This window comes from Danio rerio, chromosome 17, assembly GCF_052040795.2.
Source record: "Danio rerio strain M-AB ecotype USA chromosome 17, GRCz13ab, whole genome shotgun sequence".
NCBI classification, from domain to species: Eukaryota; Metazoa; Chordata; class Actinopteri; order Cypriniformes; family Danionidae; genus Danio; species Danio rerio.
In genome coordinates, this window is record NC_141037.1 from 16,724,434 (window position 1) to 16,735,426 (window position 10,993).

A 10,993-nucleotide genomic window follows, 5' to 3' on the forward strand; every position below is an offset into this window, starting at 1 on the left:
TAAAGTGAAATAAATGGTCTGTGCAAGAAACTGAACATTATTTACAATATATTCTTTGCAGCAAGGAAAGGACAGAAATGAACATTAAATTCCTTCAAATTAAGAGAGATTTTTAAAAGGAGGACAGATACAAAATCAACTGTCTGGAAGTAACCAGAGGGATTTCTTTAAAAAAAAAAAGACATAAATCAATAATAAAGTCGACAAGTGATTGAGAGAGACATCTTTGTATTTTAGAAATATGTCTGTAATTACAATCAAAACAAATGAATGTGTCAGTCAGCGCATATGTGATTTATTTGATCTTATTTGCAGCATGATTTGTAGAAATGAGTCAATTAATGTGGCGCCGCATTTCTATTTTCTATTATGCCACCAAACTTTCCATTCTGATTAACAAGCGGCAAGTTTGACAGAAGATTTGAAATGTAACACATGCAGAAAATAAATGAAAGCATATATATTCAATAAACATACCAAGGCAAGCACTGGGCTACCACAGTGGAGTATTCGCATTCCATTCAATTAAAGATGGGGTGAAAACATCTATGATTTGCTCCTTTGCCTGAGTGGGCAAAACAAAATCCAGCAACGTTATTTGCAAACTTACAGTGTTACAAATACTGCTCGTCTATAGATGCATTTTACATTTTATCATTTAACATGCTTTAATTCATCTGCAGAAAGCCAATAATTCTGGGGAATAAGTCATTCATTGTGGGCACTGTGTCTCAACCACAGCTTCTTAACCACCAAACTACTTTCTTATCTGTATCTCTGAAAACATTATATATAAAAATAACCAACAAAGCATGAATAGGATTTCCTCAGTATGGGAAACAAAGAGAAAAGTCATAAAAGCCTCACCATCTTCACAAATCTTGCATTAAATAATTGTTGAATGTAATTATTAGTAGTAATATGAATGAAATAACTACAGTTGTTCTTCTGTGCTTAAAACCAGGGTTTTGTGCAGGTTTTACCAAGTTAAATTGAAGACTTTTAAAGACATTTTAATATCATTATGAATGAAATTTTAGACTTTTACAGGGCTAAAGGAGTTCTTTTTGAATATGCTATAGTTAGAAAAGATTTGAAGAGTTCAGATGCAAAAACCTCTACTGTCTGAAATTTTCAACAAAAATTTAATTTGTTCAGCCTCCTTTGTTTATGTTAAGATATTTAACTTTAAAGACCAGGAAAAGGACTTATTATTTGCCATAAAAGTGATATTACTGAACATACACACAGGAGCCTGATAAAATGCTAATTTTAGAGGAACATTCCAGACAGCATGTAGAATTCTGCATCTAAACTCTTCATTTTCACTTGTCCTATAAAAACACATTAAAATGTAATACGTTTAATGATACAATAATTATCATTTTCTTTGAATATTTTAAATCAATTTTCAAATAAACCCATTCACAAACCCTATAATCTTTACCAATAATAGAACAAAACATAGCTGTCAATTACTTCAGTCAACATTAAAATCAATTTAATAACCAGTATCCTCTGCAGTAAATAAATGGAGAACTTTAAAGCAAATGTTATTGTAAGGAAAGTAATTAAATGCTCTTTTTAAGTAAAAAGTTAAACGTTTGATTGAGATGGGATGTTGGTGATTGTATGGGTGTTAAGGGCCAGATTGGGTAGCTATACATGAATGAAGGAAAATTAAGACCTGTTAAAAAAAAAGATTTTAGACCTACAACACAACCTTTCAGTGGATTTAAGACTTTCTATGGCCTAAAACTTCAAGACATTTCAAGACTTTTTAAGACCTTGCTGATACCCTGAAAATATCATTCGCAGCTGGAAAATTATAATTATTTAAGTATATTTATTAGTTTTTAATAATGTTATTTTTTTTGTTACTTTTAATTCTTTTTTATCTGTTTATTAAACTTTTACAGATATAACAAGGTAATTTTACAGAGAAATTTCAACAAATATTATTCCCACCCCTACTCGTTAAACAAGTTGAAATTACATTTATCTAAGTGTAAAAAGAAGAAAAACATACTAATCAATAAAAATCAATAAAAAAATAAATAAACAAATTACAAAATAAAATATTCATTAAATAAAAACACAAAAAATAAATCAATAAGTTAAGAAAAATTTAAACCTGTACAAAATACAAATATACATTGATAACCCAATATTATTTATACATTATTATATACATTATATATATATATATACAAAATATAAAATATATACATTAATCCTCCTCAGGTATTAAAACAAAGTACTTAATTGCATTTGCTTTGCAATTAAAAGGCCCTAAGATTTAGATTGACAAGAGACTGACATGCTAATGTCAAGCAATGTTAAGCAAGCAAAAATGTTAAGCAAAATGCTGTAAAAGTGTCATGATTTCATTTCATTTGAAATCCTTTCTCATTATAAATAAATGTACATATTAAAATAAATCCATTAAATAAAAATAAATAATTATTTTTTACTCATATTTTGTGTAGGGCTGCACGTTATTGGAAAAATCTGACATTGCAATATTTAGTTTTACCACAATATTTATTGCAATATGAATATAATTTCCCCAGATGATTTGAATAGCTCTATTTGGATAGATTTCATTCATTTAAATCAACTGGGATGATCAAGTCTTTTTTCTATGTTGTGGATCTGCATAAATTATAATAAATTACAAGCAAAAATCAATAAATAAACAGTTCTTTATGGTTTTCAGGGGAGTCTAACAGTATTGAAGTACAGAAATTGAACAATATATAGATAGATAGATAGATAGATAGATAGATAGATAGATAGATAGATAGATAGATAGATAGATAGATAGATAGATAGATAGATAGATAGATAGATAGATAGAGAGTAGTATCTTTATTTTTGAATCTATAATAAATAATAATAAACTGTGATATGACTATTGCAGAAACACACATTGCGATATCGATGCTCAAACGGTATATTGTTCTGCCCTAATTTTGTGAGATTGATTCCTTTTCTTTTCAGCTTAGTCCCTTTATTAATCTGGGGTCGCAACAGCAGAATGACCCGCCAACTTATCCAGCATATGTTTTACGGAGCAGATGCCCATCAGCTGAAACCCATCAATGGGAAAATTTTGTAAGATAGGATACATTCTAATTAAATCAAAATCTTTCCACCAATAAATGATCATGTTTATGAATATGTTTACCAAGATTTCTAGCAGACCTTTTAATTTCAGGAATTAATAACTGTAGCATGATAAACTCAAAAATTATTAGAATGCACATCTCTGAGATTCAAGTCTTTTTAAACCATTTTCATGACTTTTGTCGTTTTATTACTTCCCAGACTAAAATGTCCATGTTTTGCATGACCACAATAACCCTGTATTTATCATTCTGGATGCATTGAAGAAGGCAATATAAGAGAAAAGAGCTTTTGTCCCTAAGGTCTACTGCATATCCATTCTAACAGATATAAAGCAGCTACAAATCGCATAAAAATAAATTAAAACAAACAATAAAATCTGTTTAGTCACACAACAGCTTGCGTGTCGAGGTCGTAAACCCTGATAAAGGGTATTGTGTGATATCATTCTATCATAAAATGACTACTGTCCAGTGACAGAGGCCTTATTCTTCCATTCAGTTGTGTACATAAGGCTTTTTCTGCTGCGCATCAATCCTGCTGCCAGAGACGAGCGCTTAGGAGCAAAAGCATCACACCGTCCTTACACAAAATACATTCGCTCTCGATGTTGAACACACACGAATATAACGCGGTTGATAAAGAGAAAGCATCACGGTTAGTCCGTCCGCGCTAGCATCATTAATGCCTCCATCATTTCCATTACCCACGATATCCATTGGACACAAATCGGCTGCACCAAGTGTATCAAAAAACGCCAGACCATCAAAAAAATACTTACCAAGAGAGGGGTCGCCTGAAGTGTGTTTGTGTTTCACCGCAAAGAGAGAATCGAAAATAGGTCATTTGCAGACGGCTTCTTCTATTAATAAAATCTCGGTGAATTATGAAAATAACAACATTGGCCCTGACGGTTCAGGCTGCTCCTGTCGCCGAGTGTAACAGATGATGGCGTTGCTGAGGCGGATTCTCTGGGGACCGAGGGTGTGATTGACAGCGCGTTCAGCCAATCAGGTGGCGCAGACGACGCCTGCGTGCGTGCGCAAATTTTTGCCTCCTCGATGGTCCTTTCTTGCTCCTACTATGCAGCGTGGGCTCAGCTGTGGTGGTGGCTACTATTGGAAAACAACTGTCTGGTCATGCTCTACAAATCTGTCTGTAACCGTCGACAAACTGTAATAACACTGATAACTTGGTGCGTACGTTGAGTTCTGAAGCGTATTGTGATCGACGAGTGTTGTGAGTGAGGCACACCTGCTTTTTTAGACACTCCGGAGAATTTCGGTTAATTAGAAACGGTTTGGGTGGGAAAGTCTTCAGTGTGTAACTTAGCCTGCCAAAAAACGAGTCCTGTTATCAAAACAGTAAATGCAGCCGTATGCAAATCTCTTTAACTGAAACGTTGCACTGCGTTTTTGAAAAAAAGGGCAAGTCATGACATTTAAATTTATATTTACATACAGCACATAAACAATCTTTTCCCTCTCACAGACACACACACACACACACACAGTTGTGGGAACAAAAATGAGATAATTCTTTGTTTCTCTGAATTTATTACGTAAAATGTCAGTATTTTATATTGTACACTTCGTGACAAAGGTATTGTTGATCCCAGTTGTAAGAGCAACAAATAATAACTTGACTTCTAGTTGATCATTTGGAAAAGTGGCTGAAGGTAGATTTTTCAGATGAATGATCTGTTGAACTGCATCCCAATCATCACAAATACTGCAGAAGACCTATTGGAACCTGCATGGACCCAAGATTCTCACAGAAATCAGTCAAGCTCTGTGGAGGGAAAATCATGGTTTGAAGTTACATTCAGTATGCAAGAGATCTGCTGAATGGATGGCAACATCAACAGCCTGAAATATCAAGACATTTGTCCTGCCCATTACATTACAAACTACAGAAGAAGGCAAATTCTTCAGCAGGATAACGCTGCTCCTCATACTTCAGTCTCCACATCAAAGTTCCTGAAAGCAAAGAAGGTCAAGGAGCTCCAGAATTGGCCAGCCCAGTCACCCCAAATGAACATTATTGAGCATGTCTGGGGTAAAATGAAGAAGGAGGCATTGAAGATGAATCCAACGAATCTTGATGAACTCTGGGAGTCCTGCAAGAACGCTTTCTTTGCCATTCCAGATGAAAGTTATTTGAGTCATTGCAGAGATGTATGGATGCAGTCCTCTAAGCTGATGGGAGTCTTACACTATATTAATTCTGTAATTAATACTGATTAATACTGTACATTTTTTCTGTTAAGTGACAACACTTTTGTCTATGCATAGTCAGACCTTATTGTCCTAATTAAATAAATAAAAATCAAGGCATGATCATATTTTATTTTGGTAAATAATCTAAAGGCCTTTGGCTTTTATACAAGCCACTTCCGATACCAAATGATCAACTAGAAGGCGTCAATGCTATTGTACATATAAAAATATTGTAATTTACAGTGTTATTGTTTTTACAGAATAGCATCTGATCGGAATAACATATTTTAATCTGTTGTGATTCAAAATCAGATTTATTCCACCAAAAATAAGTTGTTGTTTTAATTCTTCTGAGGTTAAAACATCAGTATTGTACTGTCAAAAAATAATATAAACATCTAAACTTGCACTTTTGTTATTTACTGTGACAAAATGCTCTAAATAGCAACATAATTTACATTTGAAAGAAAATGTCATCAGTAGTTACATAGCAGAATAAAACAAAAACTGCATTTTACTCTACAACTGAGAACTCTCTGTCTCTCCTGTGTATATGTATATTAGTATTGTTCTGAACAGGTTACTTTGATTTGACATTTCTATTTCATCTGTTGTCTTAGTCAAAAGATGAGAACAGCTCTTTTAAAAATTGCGTTCCATTATGATTACGTACCCAGATAAATATTATGACAGCATGTGTTCATTCAACTGCATCTTATTCTTTCCTCTGGCGATAATGTTGGAAATATTCAAATTACTTAAAAGGGATTGTTCACCCAATTTAAATTCTGCGAACATTTTGCTCAGCTTCATGTTGTCTGAAACCTGGGTGACATTCTTTCTTCTGTGCAACACAAAAGGAGATGTTTGACAGAATGACAGCCTAACACTCAGACTAAACGCTTCACAGACAACAGGAAGTCATAAAGGTTTAGAAAAAAATCTTGGGAATAAATTATTTTTTAATTATTAAAATTGACTTTTGACAACTGACTTGCTAACCAGCACTATAGGCCGGGTTTTACAGGATTAAGCATCCTGAAACAAAAGTAAAAGCAAAACATACTGCCAAACTATCTAGAGTACTTGTATATTTCCCAAGTGATGTTTAATAGAACAAGGACATTTTCACAAAAACAAATGTCATTTATTTTAGTTTAGCTGCAGTAAAAAAAACCAATTCTGAAATATTTTTAAGGTTTTAATGTATTTTATTATTATTATTAACCCCCTTAAGATTTTTTTAGATTTACTACAGAACACACAACTATTGTTCAGTGACTTGCTTAACCTAGTTAAGCCTTATTGCACTTTCAACTGAATACAAGTATCTTGCAAAATATGAATATATTGGATGAATATGAAATATGATAAACTGTCATCATGGCAAAGACAAAAGTCAGTTATAAGAAATAAGTTATAAAACTGTTTAAAAGATTAAACTGAGATTTAAAAAAAAAAAAAAGCTTACAGGAGGGCTAATCATTTCTACTTTGTGTCTGCTGATTTTTGACCACAATAGCCAATCGTACTGTAGATATTGAAGTAGGTATTGAATCACTCAATGAGGAGTTATGCAGGCTCATTATAATGTTTTATTGCACACACTGTAAAAATCTGTTATTTTGCGTTTTTTAACAGTATTTCAGAAAAATGTGATATAAAATGGTAAAATTCTATACAATAACAGTTTTTTTTTTTTACAGTGCAGTATAGAAAGGCAACATGGTGGCACAGTGTGTAGTGCAGTCGCCTCGCAGCAAGAAGGTTGCTGGTTCGAGCCCTGGCTGGGTCAGTTGGCATTTCTGTGTGGAGTTTGCACGCTCTCCTTGTATTTGCGTGGGTTTCCTGTGGGTGCTCCGGTTTCCCCCACAAATCCAAAGACATGTGCCAAAGTGCATGTGCGCATGCACCACAAGTTCAAAGACATGGGTAGGACTGTGTGGTTTGGGGAAAATATTTAATTAGGATTTTTTGACAGATGTGTTGATTTGCGATTTGATTTATTTATTTATTTTAAGCTTTGAGTTGATTTTAATTTAATTCAGGCTTTAGCTCAATAATCTGAGAGCCGTGGTCTGTGACTTTGAAGCTAAAATATTCCCATATTACAAATGCTGGTTTTCTTTGATATTAATTTGTTCAGTAACGCTTCTTAAGCAGCAGATGCAGTTCAGGTGTGCAATTCTGATTGGGCAGAACGAAAGTGTGCTCATTCAATTGTCCAGTTATAAATCCCAATCAGATCAGGTCACATGATTTCGGCATGATTTCCTTGACGTATGGTGTTGTGAGGAGTCGCAAACAACAAATGGACATCATGACACACGATTTAATCATTTCTTTTTGTGTAATGTGGCATAGATTACAATAACCGATACCATGTCTGCGATGCTTCACAACACCATGGCAGCAAGTCTAGCATGTTTCATTTTCTAAAGCATAGCAGACTGGTTTTGAAGATGTTATTCGTTATTTTTGTTTACATTCATTCATTCATTTTCTTTTCGGCTTAGTCCCTTTATTAATTCGGGGTTGCCACAGCAGAATGAACCGCCAACTTATCCAGCATGGATATATTGCAGTCTCTTTCAAATGGCGATTCGATTTTGATAAATCGCACAGCCCTAGCTATAGGTGAATTAAATAAGCTAACTTGGCCGTAGTGTATGTGTGGGGGTGTTTGTCAGATTGTGTATGGGTGTTTCCCAGTACTGGGTTGTGGCTGGAAGAGCATCCGCTGTATAAAAAAAATGGAATAGTTGGTGGTTATCCATGTAGCATATGTTTTACAAACACACTCATTGACAAACACACTCATACACTACAGCCAATTTAGTTTATTCAATTCATTTATAGTGTATAGGAAAACTGGAGCACCCGTACGAAGCCCACGCGAACACGAAGAGAACATGCAAACTCCACACAGAAATGACATCTGGCCCAGCCAAGACTTGAACCAATGACCCTCTTGCGTGTGAGGTGACAGTCAAATCCACTGAGCCACCATGCTGCTAGTAAACATTTTTATATGTCTGGGGAAAATCACAGTATTTTACTCTGGCAACAGTGTTCTAAACATGGCAATAAATGCATATGACATGCAGTGCTACGGATGTATTCAAAACAAGTAATCAGCAAAAACAGATCATGGTTTGGGCTGACTTTCAAGCATTTTCAATATTATCAGTTTTAATCTTGAAAATGAAACTCTGCCAGAGGACTCCCGGCCTACATCAACATCTGTTACTGGAGCGTTGGCCAGCAGTACTGAGATTCTGAAATATTTTAATACAGTTTATACTTGTAAATATTTTGTTGAGTCACTTTATATTATGTAGAGAGTTTTTTTTATCTTTGAAAATGCTTTTGGGCGAAGCACGAAAAGGTCGCTGGTTCGAGTCCCAGCTGGGTCAATTGGCATTTCTGTGTGGAGTTTGCATGTTCTCCCTGCATTCGCGTGGGTTTCCTCCGGGTGCTCCGGTTTCCCCCACAGTCCAAAGACATGTGGTACAGGTAAATTGGGCAGGCTAAATTGTCCGTAGTGTATGTTTATGAATGAGTGTGTATGGAAGCTTCCCAGTATTGGGTTGCAGCTGGAAGGGTATTTGCTGTCTAAAACATATGCTGGAATAGTTGGTATATTCCACTGTGGCGAGCCCTGGTGAATAAAGGGACCAAGCTGAAGGAAAATGAATGAATGAAAATGCTTTTGTGATGCTTCAATGATACTGATGTTTTATATGAATTGCATAATTATTAATTATTCTTACAGTGGCAGTAAATTAGCTAATTCCCTTCGATTGTTTTTATTCTCCTGTATGTCATATTGTTCAGATTAGAATATTCATAGCATAGAATTGTCATTGTAAATTATATTAAGTAATTTGTGTACCATGCTTCTGAATTTAGGCACCATTCATTCATTCATTTTCCTTCGGCTTAGTCCCTTTATTCATCAGGGGTCGCCACAGCGGAATGAACCGCCAACTTATCCAGCATATGTTATACACAGCGGATGCCCATCCAGCTGCAACCCAGCACTGGGAAACATCCATACATAGTTATTCACACAAAGATTTATACACTACGCCCAGTTTAGTTTATTCAATCCACCCATAGCGCATGTCTTTGGACTGTGGGGGAAACCGAAGCACCCAGAGGAAACACAGGACAACTTGAGTATAACGTGAAAACTCCACACAGAAATGCCAACTGACCCAGCCGGGACTCAAACCAACAACCTTCTTGCTGTGAGGTGACTGTGTTCACCACTAAGCCACCGTGTCGCCATTATTTGGGCACCAATCTAAATAAAAAATAATACATCAAATTGAAAAATATACAAGTGATCCAATAAAAACATGACCTAGAATAACCAATCTAGCCACTGGCTACAATATATAGGCTTTGAGGTTATTTGTATTTAATAACAGGCTACAATTATACAATTGCTGTTGCCTCACAGCAAGAAGGTTGCTGGTTTGAGCCTCGGCTGGGTCAGTTGGCATTTCTGTGTGGAGTTTGCATGTTCTTCCCGCATTCGTGTAGGTTTCCTCCAGGTGCTCCGGTTTCCCCCATAAGTCCAAAGATATGCGGTACAGGTGAATTGGGTAGGATAAATTGTCCATAGTGTATGTGTGTGTATGGTTGTTTCCCAGTGATGGGTTGCAGCTGAAAAGGCATCCGCTGCATAAAACATATGCTGGATAGGTTGGCGGTTCATTTCGCTGTGGCTACCCTAGATTAATAAAGGAACTAAGCCGAAAAGAAAATGAATGGATGAATTACAGTCAAGTTGTAACAGACAGGTTATCTAACCAACATTGGTAGATGACTATTTAAAATCATATATAAAACAGATCATCTATGTTTTTAAGGACAAATGCCCAGTTTAATCTTAGTTTGTGGTCTGAAATCTTCTTACTCCTTCTCTATTATTCAGGAAGATCATTTCCTCGTTCCAATGTAAACAAATATTTATTTGACCATTGCACATTTACAATATTATTATTGTTTATGAGCAGTCTGCTGTGATGTTGAGCAGTTGCCATGGCGACGTGAGTTAGTATGGTGATGTGAAAGCGCACTTTAGACTATTTCAGTGCATTGAAAACAGCTCCGTCTGGGCTGACAATAAACTATGACTGAATCTAGGTCACCAGGATTCCTCAGAATGAATTCATCATGCATGCAATGTGTGACTGGATGTTTATGTTGGAAAATTGTAATCCAACGCTTGTTGGAGCATCAGGAATGAAATGCTTACAAATGTGTGTGTTGGCTCAGGTGGTGTCTACATAGATCATGTGGCTTCACAAATACTTCTCAGCCATTTAGATCTACGGTGTTTTTGCATTTGCGAAGTAAAAAATGAATCAAAAAGAGAGTTTTTCATAAATTTATTGAGTTAAAACATGAAGCCCCCCCAAGAAAATTATGTTTCGAAATAAAAATAAAGGCAAAGCAATTTGTGACTGTATTTACTGGTTCTGAATCACCAGTTGCTGGTTGCGCGCCCTTCCTCCCCTTCCAGTGCGTGATTGTAGTCCCTCCCCCCTGCTTCACGCAGGCTTCTGATTGGCTCACGCCGCCTTTATGTGACGTCAGGGGTATTTGGGCGTTGTATCTCGCATCTCATTATC

At 35.6% G+C, this 10,993-nt stretch overlaps 1 protein-coding gene across 2 annotated transcripts in view; it reads right to left on the reverse strand.

The window, feature by feature from the left end:
- The window catches only part of fyna (FYN proto-oncogene, Src family tyrosine kinase a), a 30,609-nt gene extending 26,531 nt beyond the window's left edge, over positions 1-4,078 (reverse strand). The window contains exons 1-2 of one of the 2 annotated variants that reach the window (XR_015512471.1): positions 3,911-4,072; positions 478-565 (exon numbers count right to left, since the gene is read on the reverse strand). The gene's annotated coding sequence lies outside the window, so the exon portion shown is untranslated. Of the gene's footprint in view, positions 1-477; positions 566-3,910 lie in introns of both variants that reach the window. The other variant, NM_001328163.1, reaches the window with a different exon arrangement.
- Positions 4,079-10,993: the final 6,915 nt, after the last annotated feature.